At 45.8% G+C, this 12,651-nt stretch overlaps 1 protein-coding gene across 1 annotated transcript in view; it reads left to right on the top strand.

Moving 5' to 3' along the window:
- Positions 1-12,651, top strand: part of LOC149353024 (phosrestin-2-like) — a 470,558-nt gene that overhangs the window by 165,828 nt on the left and 292,079 nt on the right. The window lies entirely within an intron of this gene.

Genomic DNA, 12,651 nt, shown 5'->3' with positions numbered 1-12,651 from the left:
TTACCATTTGGACCGGAAGAACTGAATGTAAGTATTCGTACTGCTTAATTTTGAGCTACTTGTAGGGATGTCAAATGTATTACACCAGCAAGTGATACAATATGTGAGATGCGAATGAATGAACGAGTTGTAAAGTGTTAATAATGTAGAGTGAGTAAAGTATGAACGAGCTCTTATTAAAATACTTCAGCCATAAGCAAACTTGGATCTATTGCGAGTTGCGTGGGAATGAAACCTTAGGTGCCGATCTAATCCTACTCCTAAAAATAATGATGACTCGCTCAGTAACATGAAGTGTGGTTCTATGCAAATGGGAGGAAAATGCATGGTTTGCCTTTTGCGAGATGTCAGCAATACAAACTCGGCTTTATCACCGTTAATCTGTAAGATGTGCCGAGAGCACCAGGAATATACATTGACTATGGGAGTAGTGATTAGGCGAGTACCGAAGTGCATGTCGGGGAGGGATGAGTACGCGAACGACTGTATGTCTCTGTCACATTTCATTGCTGTGTCGTGATTTGGTAACATTGGTAGATAATTTGATCGCAGAATATGCTAATGAGATCAAGTGGAGTGGCTGACGGGACCTATTAACGTCATCCCGTCATGCCTTTAAAGGCGGAGCTTAAGTGTCCCCCCCCCCCCCCCCCATTTTTTTTTATTTCTTGTCATCGCGCGAAAGCATATTCGCATATCTATGGACCCGGGTAATTTGGGAGGTGATGTTGACCATTTCATCCGCAGGAGAACGATAACTAGCCGGTTATTTCTGACTGGGCCTTTGCACATTCTGTTCTCTTTGAGCAAGTAGAGCACGCGCGGGCGCTCTAATGCGTTGGCGGCTTCGTTTACCTGAGAAGATTATCGGCCTGCGCTCTCCGTGGAATAGAGGAGCGGCACAGCTGACATGCCTCTAGAGGGAAAACATGGGCAGCGCGAATTTTTGATCAGGTGCGCTTCCACGGCGCCTTTCTTCCCTTCCACATCACAAGAATTCTGACCGCCGCGCCCCCACCACGGGCACAAGTGCTGCCAAAGCCACGGGCATAGGGAGCGCCAGGCCTCCATCAGCGTCACCTGGCCGTTGCAGGCCCATTCGAGCCTCGGCTGTCCCGAAGCAGCTGTTGTCCATGTGTAGACTTTTTAATTATTTTCAAAGTTGCGGTAATGGAGGCCCCGCACCAGGTGGCTGTTGTCCAAAGCTGTGGGCTTGGTATTTGTACATTATTAATCCAGCATCCGTTACCGCGAGCAGACATGGCTGCCGAGCGGGCATCGCGGTTTGCAACCTGGTAACCAAACTATTCAATCCCTTTTTTACCTCGCCGTGCACTGTTTAGCGCTGGAGGAGGTAATTGAGTTACCACGTCAGCAGTCAGTTACAAAAAGATTGGCCCTGATTACTGTACTCACTAATGCGAAGTTCGAGCGCAGCTTGATTTCCAATATGTTGAGGCAGAAAACATGGACGACGCTTAAGTTACTCTCAAGAGTACACTGTCGCTTTGTCGCACAAGGGCTCCAAACTGTCGCACTGACCGAAAGCTCCTCAGTGGAGTTGAATGGCGCGGTGCAACCCTTGCCAGGTTGCGGCGTACACTCTCCCGCGTTTGTAAAATGTATAGCTTTTTTTCTGTTTCCGTTACCCTGCCTCCTTGAGACAAGCCACCTTACTCTTCTTCCCAACAAACATTTTTGGCTGAGAAATTTTGAGGAGAGATTGCTGCATGAAAGCGACCCATAGAGCTTCTCCTTATTTCATAGCAGAACGCAGTTTTACAGGTGCCGATTTAATTGGGAAATAAACAAATCGAATGTTTAGAGAATCACTGCTAAAGGATGCACTAATTAGATGCCACGTGTCCAGCAGCACGGTTACTTTACTCGCGGCCTTGCATATTGCCAAGGGTGTCAGAAAAACAGGACTCTGTCACAACTCATCAGGGAACTTTTAAATCAACTGGCTCAGCAAGAACTAAGGAAAAAGAGAGCAATATTAATGACGAAATAGCAGTGAGTCGCTTGCTGGGTTGGTGAATGTATTAATTGTTTTTCTAGTTGCAGAAAGGTCTTCAAAATCCACGCATAGAACCATATGCTCACAACGACTTAAACGCTATCTGTAGTGAAATTTCGCTTTGGCTAGAAGACCGCTTAGTATGTTTGGTACATCACAAAACTAACCGTGACAAACTTATGAGCTTCTTAGAGACTCATTTCTATTGTTAGAAGCGTTCGAAAAGCTCTTTACCAGACGACGCGTGCATCTGGCGGCGCATCGCCTAGTTTATGCAACTTACCGGTTATGGCGTATGTATCGACCACCGATAAACTTGCTCAAGCCAGGATCATTGGTAATGAATAGATTACAGACTGCGTGGGCTGAAAGGAAGGTGGCTGAAATGCGGCTTGGCAGTCCTACTGTGGCACTGGAGAAAAGCGTTTCGAAATTATACGCGAAATTACCATGCCAAAGCGCTGTGTCGCCATCGGGGGCATGAACGCACACTCTGCACACGGACGCTTAAACCGCATACGTTTCCGAAGTAGGGCCAACAACGAACGTGAGGTCCTCGCTTGGATTGGTCAAAATGAATCGAAAGTCCGCATCGTATATCGCGATTCCGGTCGAAGAGTTTTCTGCATCCGTGCTAGCAACGATACGTCTCCTCGGTGAGAGAAGGACGAAATCAGACGACCTGCAACAAAAAGTGGTCTGCGCTCACGTGCGTTCATTCTCAGCACTGTAAATTCTTGCGGTCGGTGTTCGCGTTCGTAACAGTGCACGCTTGGAACATATCCGTGCTCGCCGTGGTTTCAGCGAGAAACTGTAATCCTCCGAAACACCACTATTCTACGGGGCCGAGAAGCACCTCCTTTGCCCGAGCGCCATTTCCGGCGACTTATAAGGGGGGTCCTTTTTCGAGTATTTGCTTGAAAAACGGTTATCTTTGATATCGATTCCAGAGGCATCCACTTCTGATACGAATGCCGTCTCTTGTTTTTACAGATCTCTGTTGACATAGTGCTAAACAAACGTTTTTTTTTCGAAGCGACAATTTTTGTTGCAGTTGGCCTTTAAATGAGTTTAGCCCTTGGTAGGCATACTGCATATTTCCGGATCTGATCGGAACTTCGCTTTCAGGCAGGGCTATTTTGTCTTTTCCTTCAAAAATTTTGCGACAGCAGGCTCCTGTTCTTTTCCGGAACTATGAAACCATTGTCTTGTTTTTGCAATCATCAGGGTTTGCCTTCAGGTAGAAATCAGCGACGACACCATCTAGCGCCTGTGTGCCAACAACCATCTTTTTTTTTTCGGCTGTAACGAGTAATGTAATAAATCCAGGTAACAGAATGTCCCCCAAAAAATTCATGTTTCGAAATGCGTTTGTTCGGGGACATGATGATCTCATTATGTTAATACGATGCTGGAAATTTGTCTTCAACAGGTGATCAATCTGAGGATTAGGAAATAAACTGAAACTTCCTGAATTAGCATTGTGCACGCATATGGTTTGCTTTTTTTCCAAACAAGCACAATAAAATCCACGCTTACTTGACTTTCACGGGAAAACTCGAAGGGCTTTGTACCAGATGGATAAGGAGCGGAGGAAAAAAAAAAGACGCGGAAAACGAAAGGATACTGCTCTTAAATATTGCATACTCCGCTCTCTATTTTTCTTTCTTGTTTCCATAAGATAAAAGCTGTGTGAGGGAGCGTGTTGTTTGCAGAGCGAAGGCTGCGGTCGACAGAGGGTGGAGCAGCGCTGTCAGGGAAGTTTTCTCAATTCAAGACAGAGTAGGTAGGGGGAACATAGCTGCAGGAAGGGTGTACGCCATCAGACTGATCCCAGACGGCCTCTCTGATAAGCGAACCTGCAACGAGAAAGCAGCCCGTCAGGGAGATGGAAAACCAGTCGAGGCAAGGTCTGGCCGTGAGAGGGAGGTAAGATGTCAATTTGGTCAGGGGATTTTCCTCGACAGAGTACAGTAGTTGCCGACGCAGCACAGAGGCTCTGCCCTCGTAAGTACAGAAAACAGCAGCCGCGTACGCCAGAATGAAACTTCGCGTGAACATAAAGCCACCCTGTAGTCTCGACTCAAACGCGCGTTCGTGTTTATTCGCTGCGCAACGCGAATTACAGCGATTTTGCGAGAACCCTAGCTGTTATTCCGTATGCTCGGCCCATGTGACGGATAATGTCTCCTGACGCATCTCTTTTCCCAAGGGTTCCTAAAAAAGACCTAGCCCTAAAGCCTGTCCAGAATGAATGTCATTGGAACTTTGCATGCAGCATGACGATGCTCAAGCGCTCGTTGACCAGAATAATTGCAGCGATAGACGCACAGGGGACTTCGTTTTCCGAAGTAAACGGTGTCGGTATCGCACACTGTCGCGACCGAAGTGTTCAGCGTTTACCTGCTCATCAATGAGAATGTTATTTAGGTGGGCCTTGCGGTGGGCGCTTGCTCTATTTTTACTGTTTAAGGAGCCAACATAGGGGCCCCCCCTCGGATGGGATATAAAACTTCAAAGAACATTTCATGGGTAGTCTTACTTTTCTTAATGTGATGATGGCATTTGTTCTGATGGCCAACCAACCATCAACCTAGTCGCTAAAAATTGAGAGTTAATTTCCGCAATGCGTATAACCACTTGAATGGAACTGAAAGGGTCGAAAGCTTTCTTTCTCTCACGTATGTAGAATAAATTGTGTTAAAATCTTACTCGTAGGAAAAATAAGCGTCGGTCTGGTTCTTCAGCGGATTAATTTCTCGCCCCCTTAATTCCGCCTGCACTCTTAAAAAAAGTTAGTCACCGTTACTACCTTAAAGAGTAGTAGCTGCTTGTCACATATGTTAATACTCACACAGTAATGGCTGGTAGTAAGTGCTACGGAGTAACATTTACTATCTCTAAAATGCAGTAGTAGAAAGTCTCATCATCAACATTTACTACCTCTAGAAAGTAGCAACAGAAAATACTTACATTGGCTACAAACTACAGAATTAGTCTTTCTGAACACCATCTGGTATGGCATAACCGTTCACCTTTTTCGGGAGTAGACGCAAATGGTTTAACTGTTCGTCCCCTAAAGAGAGTGAGGGAGGGGTTAAGGGTGTATAGTGCTTTACATCACAAATCACACATTTTACAAGAAAAAGAAGAGAAGTACACAAACATGAAAATACCAGGAGACGAACTCAAGACCTATGGTTTAGGAACCGAGCGCGGATCTAACTAAGCCGCTTCAGCACATTTTTTTTAGCGCAGGAAAAAAGTACTTCAAGAAAAAAAAATGGCTGGAGGTTGAGCATTGCTAAGCATGAAATATCGTGCGAAAGCAGGTTTTGCAGCTGGACACCACCGTCACGTACATGAAAGTGCGATTGAGTGTCCACTGGCCCAGAGAGCCAGTTATGCGCCTTTCCTTTCTCAAAACCATTGGAATCTACAACATCGTCAACGCCAACGCCAATGAGCCCATTGAAGGCCGGTGGCCTATTGCCCGAGTACCGCGTTCCTCCCGAAACGTCGTCAGCGCTAAGGCAAGCAGCGCACATCTCTCTGTCACGGCCGCCACATAGCTGAAAGCGCGATTGAGGTGTCCACTGACCCTGGGAGCCAATTATGGGGGTTTCCTTTCCTTTCAGGCCTTATGCGCACAGATGGAAGTTGATGAAGATGACGACGCGCAACGCACAGCACGAGAGGGTTAGTCATCATCATCATCAGGGTGGCAGTTTAACGCGAGGCGTGATCGGTGGCGGCGATATTATAGTGCTCTCATGCAGTGGCGAACAAAGCTGATCTGTTCACGCCGCTGCGACTTGTGAACCCAGTCGCGACAGTATTTATATTTCTGCAGGCGTTTGAGAGACTTCACACACACCTCGCGTTTTTCATGATTGCTAGTGAAATAGTGCTTTCGCACTAAAACATGAACCGACTCGTTCGTCAGACGACCGGGCCGCATTGTACGTGTACGATCCCGCCATACCTCGCACTCCTCAGCAAGCACGCACATAACAATTAAAGGTAACCATTCAGTGGGCCGTTCCTGTGCCATATGATATCCCAAAGCGCACTGCTCTCCGAACAGAGATCTCGTCGAACGTAGTTCGGGATTCCAGCCGCCGCGGTGGCTCAGTGGTTATGGTGCTCGGCTGCTAACCCGAAAGACGCGGGTTCGATCCCGGCCGCGGCGGTTGAATTTCTTTGGAGGAGAAATTCTAGAGGCCCGTGTACTGTGCGGTGTCAGTGCACGTTAAAGATCCCATGGTGGTCGAAATTTCCGGAGCCCTCCACTACGGCGTCTCTCACAGCCTTAGTCGCTTTGGGACGTTAAACCCCATAAACCAAACCAAACCGTAGTTCGGGATTCCGGTCCATCATAAGGCCCTTCCAGACACTGAACAGCCCCATCAACCAAGCCACCAAGCCACCTTTGCAGTCGGTCAAGGATAAGAAAGGATAGCCTTATGTACGAAGCACACATGTTGGTCGGATGTACCATTCGTATTTTATTTAAAGTATTGCTGTTTAGAACTAAGTATGGCTATTTTTCTGCCTTGTGATTTTGCAACAACCTTCGGTAAGCCTTAAGCACAGCTCTGACGGTTTAAAACATGTTTGTAGCTAACAGAAGAAGTGCAGAACCGTATGTACTTAACCCTAGGTAGTGCCCAAGCAAAATTCATGTGATATTATTCGTTTATTCACCATAAGCAATATAGAGGGTATTATAGAGGGGTTTCAGAAAATTAGGAAAATTGATGGTTTTCATCGCTCGTTGGGCACATGTTGGCCCGATTTGCAGCAAATGGCTGCTGCACATTACGACCTATCGAAAAGACACATGGCATCAGGCAGCAATGTCATTTGGAGTATTTGCAGTCATTATTACTCGAATATTTCGGTGAAGGATGCTAGCGGACATTTTATATTAAAGTTAGTAAAAGATACGACCTAGTAACGGCTGCATTTACTGCCCCCGCTTCCTGTGAGGTTGTAACAAGGTAGTATGAAGCTAGTAACAATGAAGCAAAGGTATTAACAACAGCAGTTACTAATTATTTCCTGCCTTTTTGTTTATAAGTGTATATGAGTGCTCGTTAAAGGTGCTAATTACGCTAACCCGGCTCTAAAATTGTTATGAACTGTTGGTGCGGAATGTTGCTGTTTCGCAAGACAAACCTCTGCGTCTCTGGCAAGCATCGAGGGCAAACACGTCGGGCGCAAGCAATGGCGCTGGCGCTTTTTTGTGTGCCCTTATTGAGCTTTGCACTCCAGGAAACGAATAACAGTGCAATAATACGTGGGGAAGCAAAGGTACCCACAATATAGGACAGTGCTGGTCCTGTTTTGCGTGTTATTATAGCCTCCAAGTAGCCCTCACCGATATTTTACTTTAGGACTTCACAAAGGCCGTCGCGCAAAGGAGAGTGATGAAAGTATGCGGTATATGCTTTGCTTTGTGGCATCTTTATATGGCATTCAGACTACGTCATCAACTTGAAACTCCACTGCGGTGACCATTCGAGTGCGGTTCGGGTCTTCATCTTTTGATAGTTGGAATTCATAGCAAATCATAGGTTGCGAAAGACAATGTAGTGCGCGACCAGAACAATGGTCGAAATTCGCTGAAATTGCGTGACATTGAGATGCAAACACGACTTTGGTAGCACACTCTCGGCGAAACTATTTGTTTGATTCCGCATCACCAGAAGAAAATGAAGGTGTAAAAAAAACTGCTCACCGTTAAATTCTCAAGACCTAAGCTATGGACTGCGACATTGCAACTAAGCTATGGAGTGCACATCATGCGCATTGAGCGCCGACTCCGGCTTGTACGGCGTACAGTGTATGTCGACATGGCATATATGTCTTAAGTCCTTTTTTTAAATCTTAGGCTAGCGGATGCTTTCTGCAAAAGGAAATTGCGATACACTCATTTCATTTCATCGTAGCGCTACTGAGACTAAAAGGTGAAACATCGGGCGTTGGTCAAATCATTACAACGATAAAGAAAGCTAACTGGTTTTGAAGTTAACCAGCTGTTTTGCTTTATGTTGGAAACTTGTAAGCAAACGAATATTCTTCCGGGGCCACACCTGCTCGGGTTTGTAACCGAAGGAAATTCCTCAGCAGGTAGAAGCCAAATAGCCCTTTCACGAGCAGAAATGCTGGAGATAAGGTGCTTTGCATCGGGAATGTGTGAATTACTACTATGTAGAATACGTTATTAGCCTTTCAGGACAAAACAATTGCGCTTGCGCCTCTGGAGACATACTTCAGTTTTGCAGTTAGAACGTTGTGCTTATTTTAGGAGCGAATATTTGAAGAACTCGTTTTGGTTTAGGTTTAATTTTATCACCGTTTTCTTCTGTGGTTTCATCAGTCGTTTTAGCAGCCCCGTTTTTGAGCGTTTCGAATTGAGAATATAATATGACCTCGTGCATTATATTAGCCCCGCGGCACGTTCATAAAGGTTTGTGTCTGAACCAAATGTCTAACAAGCTTTTCAGTAATAAAATCTGCGCGAGATAGCACTCTTGGGGTCCCTGCTTGCTTCACCTTAAGTGAAGGTTTTTATGAAATATTACGGACATGAGGTGCGACCAAAACTTGGTAGATGTGCTTAGATCTTCAAAAAGATCACTAATGCGCTGCTGGAGCAATATCTGAAAGCACCGGCCCTTAGCTGTCATAACTTCGAGCGGGGTCATTCCGGGAACACTCACAGCCGGCCTATGAAACGAAGGCTCCCATGTGCATGCTCGCGAACATTTGCTGTTTTTGTATGGCATATGATCTAAAGCAGAAGTTTAATGTTGAATTACGCACAAAGATTCACTAATCTTCAGCGAATGTCTCTGAAATGGCTTAATGCGCATACACAAAAGAACAGCTAAGTCGCGCGCGACTTTTTTTGCGGCCTTCTCGGGTTCAGGTGTAAAAGAACAGTAATGAACAATGAAGACGCGTTAAGGAGGTTCTGGGACGGGCACTGCCTCCTAATGTTAAGGAAGCTCGGGAACATAAACGCAAGATTTTGAAAGAACAATATGCAATATTTATAACGCTGCCGCTTTATCAAAGGTAAAGGAGGTAATCCTACCGTCTTTCTTAACGCGCGCCATCTAGCTGCAGTGTTTCTTATTTTGGGCTTAGCGCTGTAGTTTCTGAAATGGAATTTCGCGTGATATTTCGGGGAAGACGTCTGGCGCCAATAAATAGCCTGAAATGTGACGCTGGCCTAGTCCGAAACTTCATCATCGGAACACTGGCACAGAGAGATTTAAGCGTTCATAAAGCCCGTAAATTTTTTGCCCGCTTCAGTATGGGTGCTGTTTAGACTACGTTCGCCGCTCTCGGCAGAATTTGCACAAAGTTGTTTCTTTGTCGACCCCGGGTTCGCACCCCCCAAGTCCGAAGCCCTGCACTACGGCGCCTCTTTCTTCTTCTTTTTTTCACTCCCTCCTGTATCCTTTCCTTGCTGTGCGGCTCGGGTGTCCACCAAGATATGTGAGACAAATACTGCGCCATTTCCTTTCTACAAAAAAAAAAATAAAATTCGTATATTGGTTTTTGTGTTTTGAGGAAAGGAAATGGCGCAGTACCTGTCTCTCACATGTCTCTGTGGACACCTGAACCGCGCCGTAAGGGAAGAGAGGAAGGTGCGCGTGAAAGAAGAAAGAGAGAAAGAGGTGCCGTAGGGCTCCGCAAAAAACAATTTTCATTTTGTGTCGACCCAATTATTAACCTGAAGCTGGCGAGTAACGTTTCGAATCCCAGGGTGATATGCAGAGCAAAACGCTTTGCGCGCTTTGAATGCCTTGTGAACGGAACTTTCACGGACGTTCTCAAAAGCGTGAAAGGCTCAGTGAGCAGTGCATCACTGTGCAACGCATTCACTTAGAAGGAAAAAATTGTTTGGACTTATGCGAGAATTTGGACACGCACATATTTACAAGCTGTCGATAGGAATAAGGCGGCACGTGGCGAGCGATTCAGCAGCACAGCCTCGTGATAACCTTCGGCGCTATCGAGGAGGTTACGCGCGTAGTACGCAGTGCGAGACAGGCAGCGGTTACGAGCCACGTGTGCCTCCATCTATTCGGGGTGCAAGGCAGCAGACTCCATTTTGCGAATCATGCCACTAGCCCGACCATAGAAAATAAAACAAAAAATGCTTTGGCATTGATTCTTACCGACCAAGTATACTTCAGTCTTGCTGCTGTGTGGTGGGTGTGTGCTGTTTGACAAGGCGCGTGTCCAACATCGTCAAAACATACTGCAAAACCCATTTCATTATCAGTTGTCGGGCTTTCTTAACAGCCGCTCCGGCCACTGTTACGAAAACGGTAACGGCAAATGCAATTCGGGCCACTTGTACCTGGCCATCGTTTCCCGGCTAGCGAGGCAGCTCGATAACGTGGGCTGCTATTTATTACGAGACGTTGCTGCAAGCATTAGTTAGCACGTGGACCCGCTGCTGCGCGCATTTCGAAGTTCCATGAATGCAAAGTCATTCTAAAAACTTTCCATCACATCTCGTATATTTATGGAAAATATTTGGTGGCACTGTAATCTGACATAACCCAAAGTTATGGCGCATCCCTTATGCAGAATATTTCACCTGAAACTTGCAAAGAAAAATTTTAATAGGCTTTTTGAGTTAGGATAGTGATCTCTTGCTCTTTTCAAGGATGGGAGCGGCGCTGTGTGTGACGCGCGCCCGTAGGCGTGACTAGCGCTCTCTCCGGCCCCGCGGATATGGGCGCGCCTGTGCGCGGTCCAAAAATTCCTTGAGCTACAGCGGCGATGCAAATGGCATTTTCGAAAAAAAAAAAACGGTATGGCTATTATTCATGGCGGGTTACAAATCTCTCGGTAAATGAGGAGGCTAACTGTATTTTGTTAAAAAGTTAACTATAATATATTAGCTAACCAGCCTGCTAGTTAGCACGTCTCAGCTGCATTCTGATGAACACCACCACTGTCATTACTTTGCCTAAGAAAGCGCTGTTCTAACTTAAAAAGCCTGTTTTTAAAAATTCCAAACAGCCTTAGATGGGACGCCCTGTGTACTGAAGTTAAATATAGGTGATTATCTTGAATCGTGTTTATTTGTCCTTTCTTTCTGATTTTGTTTTGATTTGTTATATCAAAAGCTCGTTTAAAGGTTCGTAGTGGTGAGTAAAGATGGGCCGAACAATATCGCATAGCTCGAGCGACATATCAGGGGCCATGGGCTGAGTGGTGAGGGGCGTAACTGAGCGTGCAGTAACAGCAAAAGCCCTAGAAAATCACGTTTATATGCGTGCAAGCGCACGCGCATAACCACAAACCTCACATAAAATAAAGCAGAGTGGAGCTAAAAAAAAAGTAGAGAATGAATGGAAATAACGCAACGAAAGCTGCTCTTCAGTATTTGGCCACATTTTCATGGTGCCATTATGTACCAAAGAAACACAAGAATGTAGGACATGCCACAGTGGAAAGCTACATGTTACTTCCCACAGATTTGAGTCCTTTTAATGCGTAGAAAGATTTCAACCCTAAGGCGCTTTTTTTATTTCCTGTCCATCAAAACACGACCGGCCTGGCTTGGATCGAGGCGGCGGAATCGTGCTCAAGAGCAGAATGCCCTAGCCACTGGTGAGCAATTTAGCCCACATTGTAAACATTTCTGTTTGCAGTAGGATAGGCAACATGAATCTTAATAGAAATAAGAAAAGTTGTAGACTCATAGGTAAAGCACGCAATCAAGAACTGCTCACACTTTGACCCGTGTTCACAAAACGTAACATTATTTTACTCGTTTTACTTTGTTACTCGTCAACGGAAGAAAACAATAAATTTTTTCGTGTCATCGGCTAGTGGCTTTGGTTTATTCTAGGCCACCTGGGTCACAAGGACAGGTAGTCGGAAAGTACACACATAAGTACACTTAATGCTACATCGTTGTTATCACTTACAAGTATCTCCGCCACGAAGTACCCTTGCGGTCTCAAGTCCGCAGTCACAGATTTGCGTCTCTTGAACGTCGCAGAACAGGCATGGCCGCATGATAAGGTTCGGGGCGCACTACCGAACTCAGAGCGGCCTTTACATAACCTTGAGGCTACAGATACGGTGGCACTAATAAATCCCTGCGTCGCGTTTTCCGTCCCACGTCCATGCATGGTTATTTCGTACGGAGCAGGCGCTGTTGAGAAAGAACAAAAATACAGTGTATTCATTCGCTCGCCTCTGGGTACGCTTTAAGGATCCTGTGGAACGGGAGCTGCACAACGACTTAGTATCACTTGCACAACGTTGAAAAACGGGTCGCGGTGAAAAATGATCCGCTAGGCTCTTGCGTATGATACTGAAATCTTTGGAGTTGGTACCGGTTTTGGGCCCCATAGCAGTTTGTCACGCAACGTTTCGATAAACCTTGTTAACCGTGATTCGGGGCTCAAGGCGCGCTGTCTGGTTATAAGCACGCAGGATAGAAGTTTTGTTTTCGTTTTCTTTTAAGCTGAAATTAAATCGGATCGGCGTTTCGGTCAGCTGCTGTAGGAAGGTCGTATCTCAATATTGTTCTGAGATTACGACACATTTCGGTGTCGCAAGAAAGACGCAGAAACTTTAGATTT

The sequence above is a fragment of the Amblyomma mixtum genome, chromosome 3 (assembly GCF_055824585.1).
Source record: "Amblyomma mixtum isolate Tamu chromosome 3, ASM5582458v1, whole genome shotgun sequence".
NCBI lineage: Eukaryota > Metazoa > Arthropoda > Arachnida > Ixodida > Ixodidae > Amblyomma > Amblyomma mixtum.
Note: the sequence above shows the minus strand (reverse complement) of the source record. Positions and strands in the feature narration are given on the sequence as shown.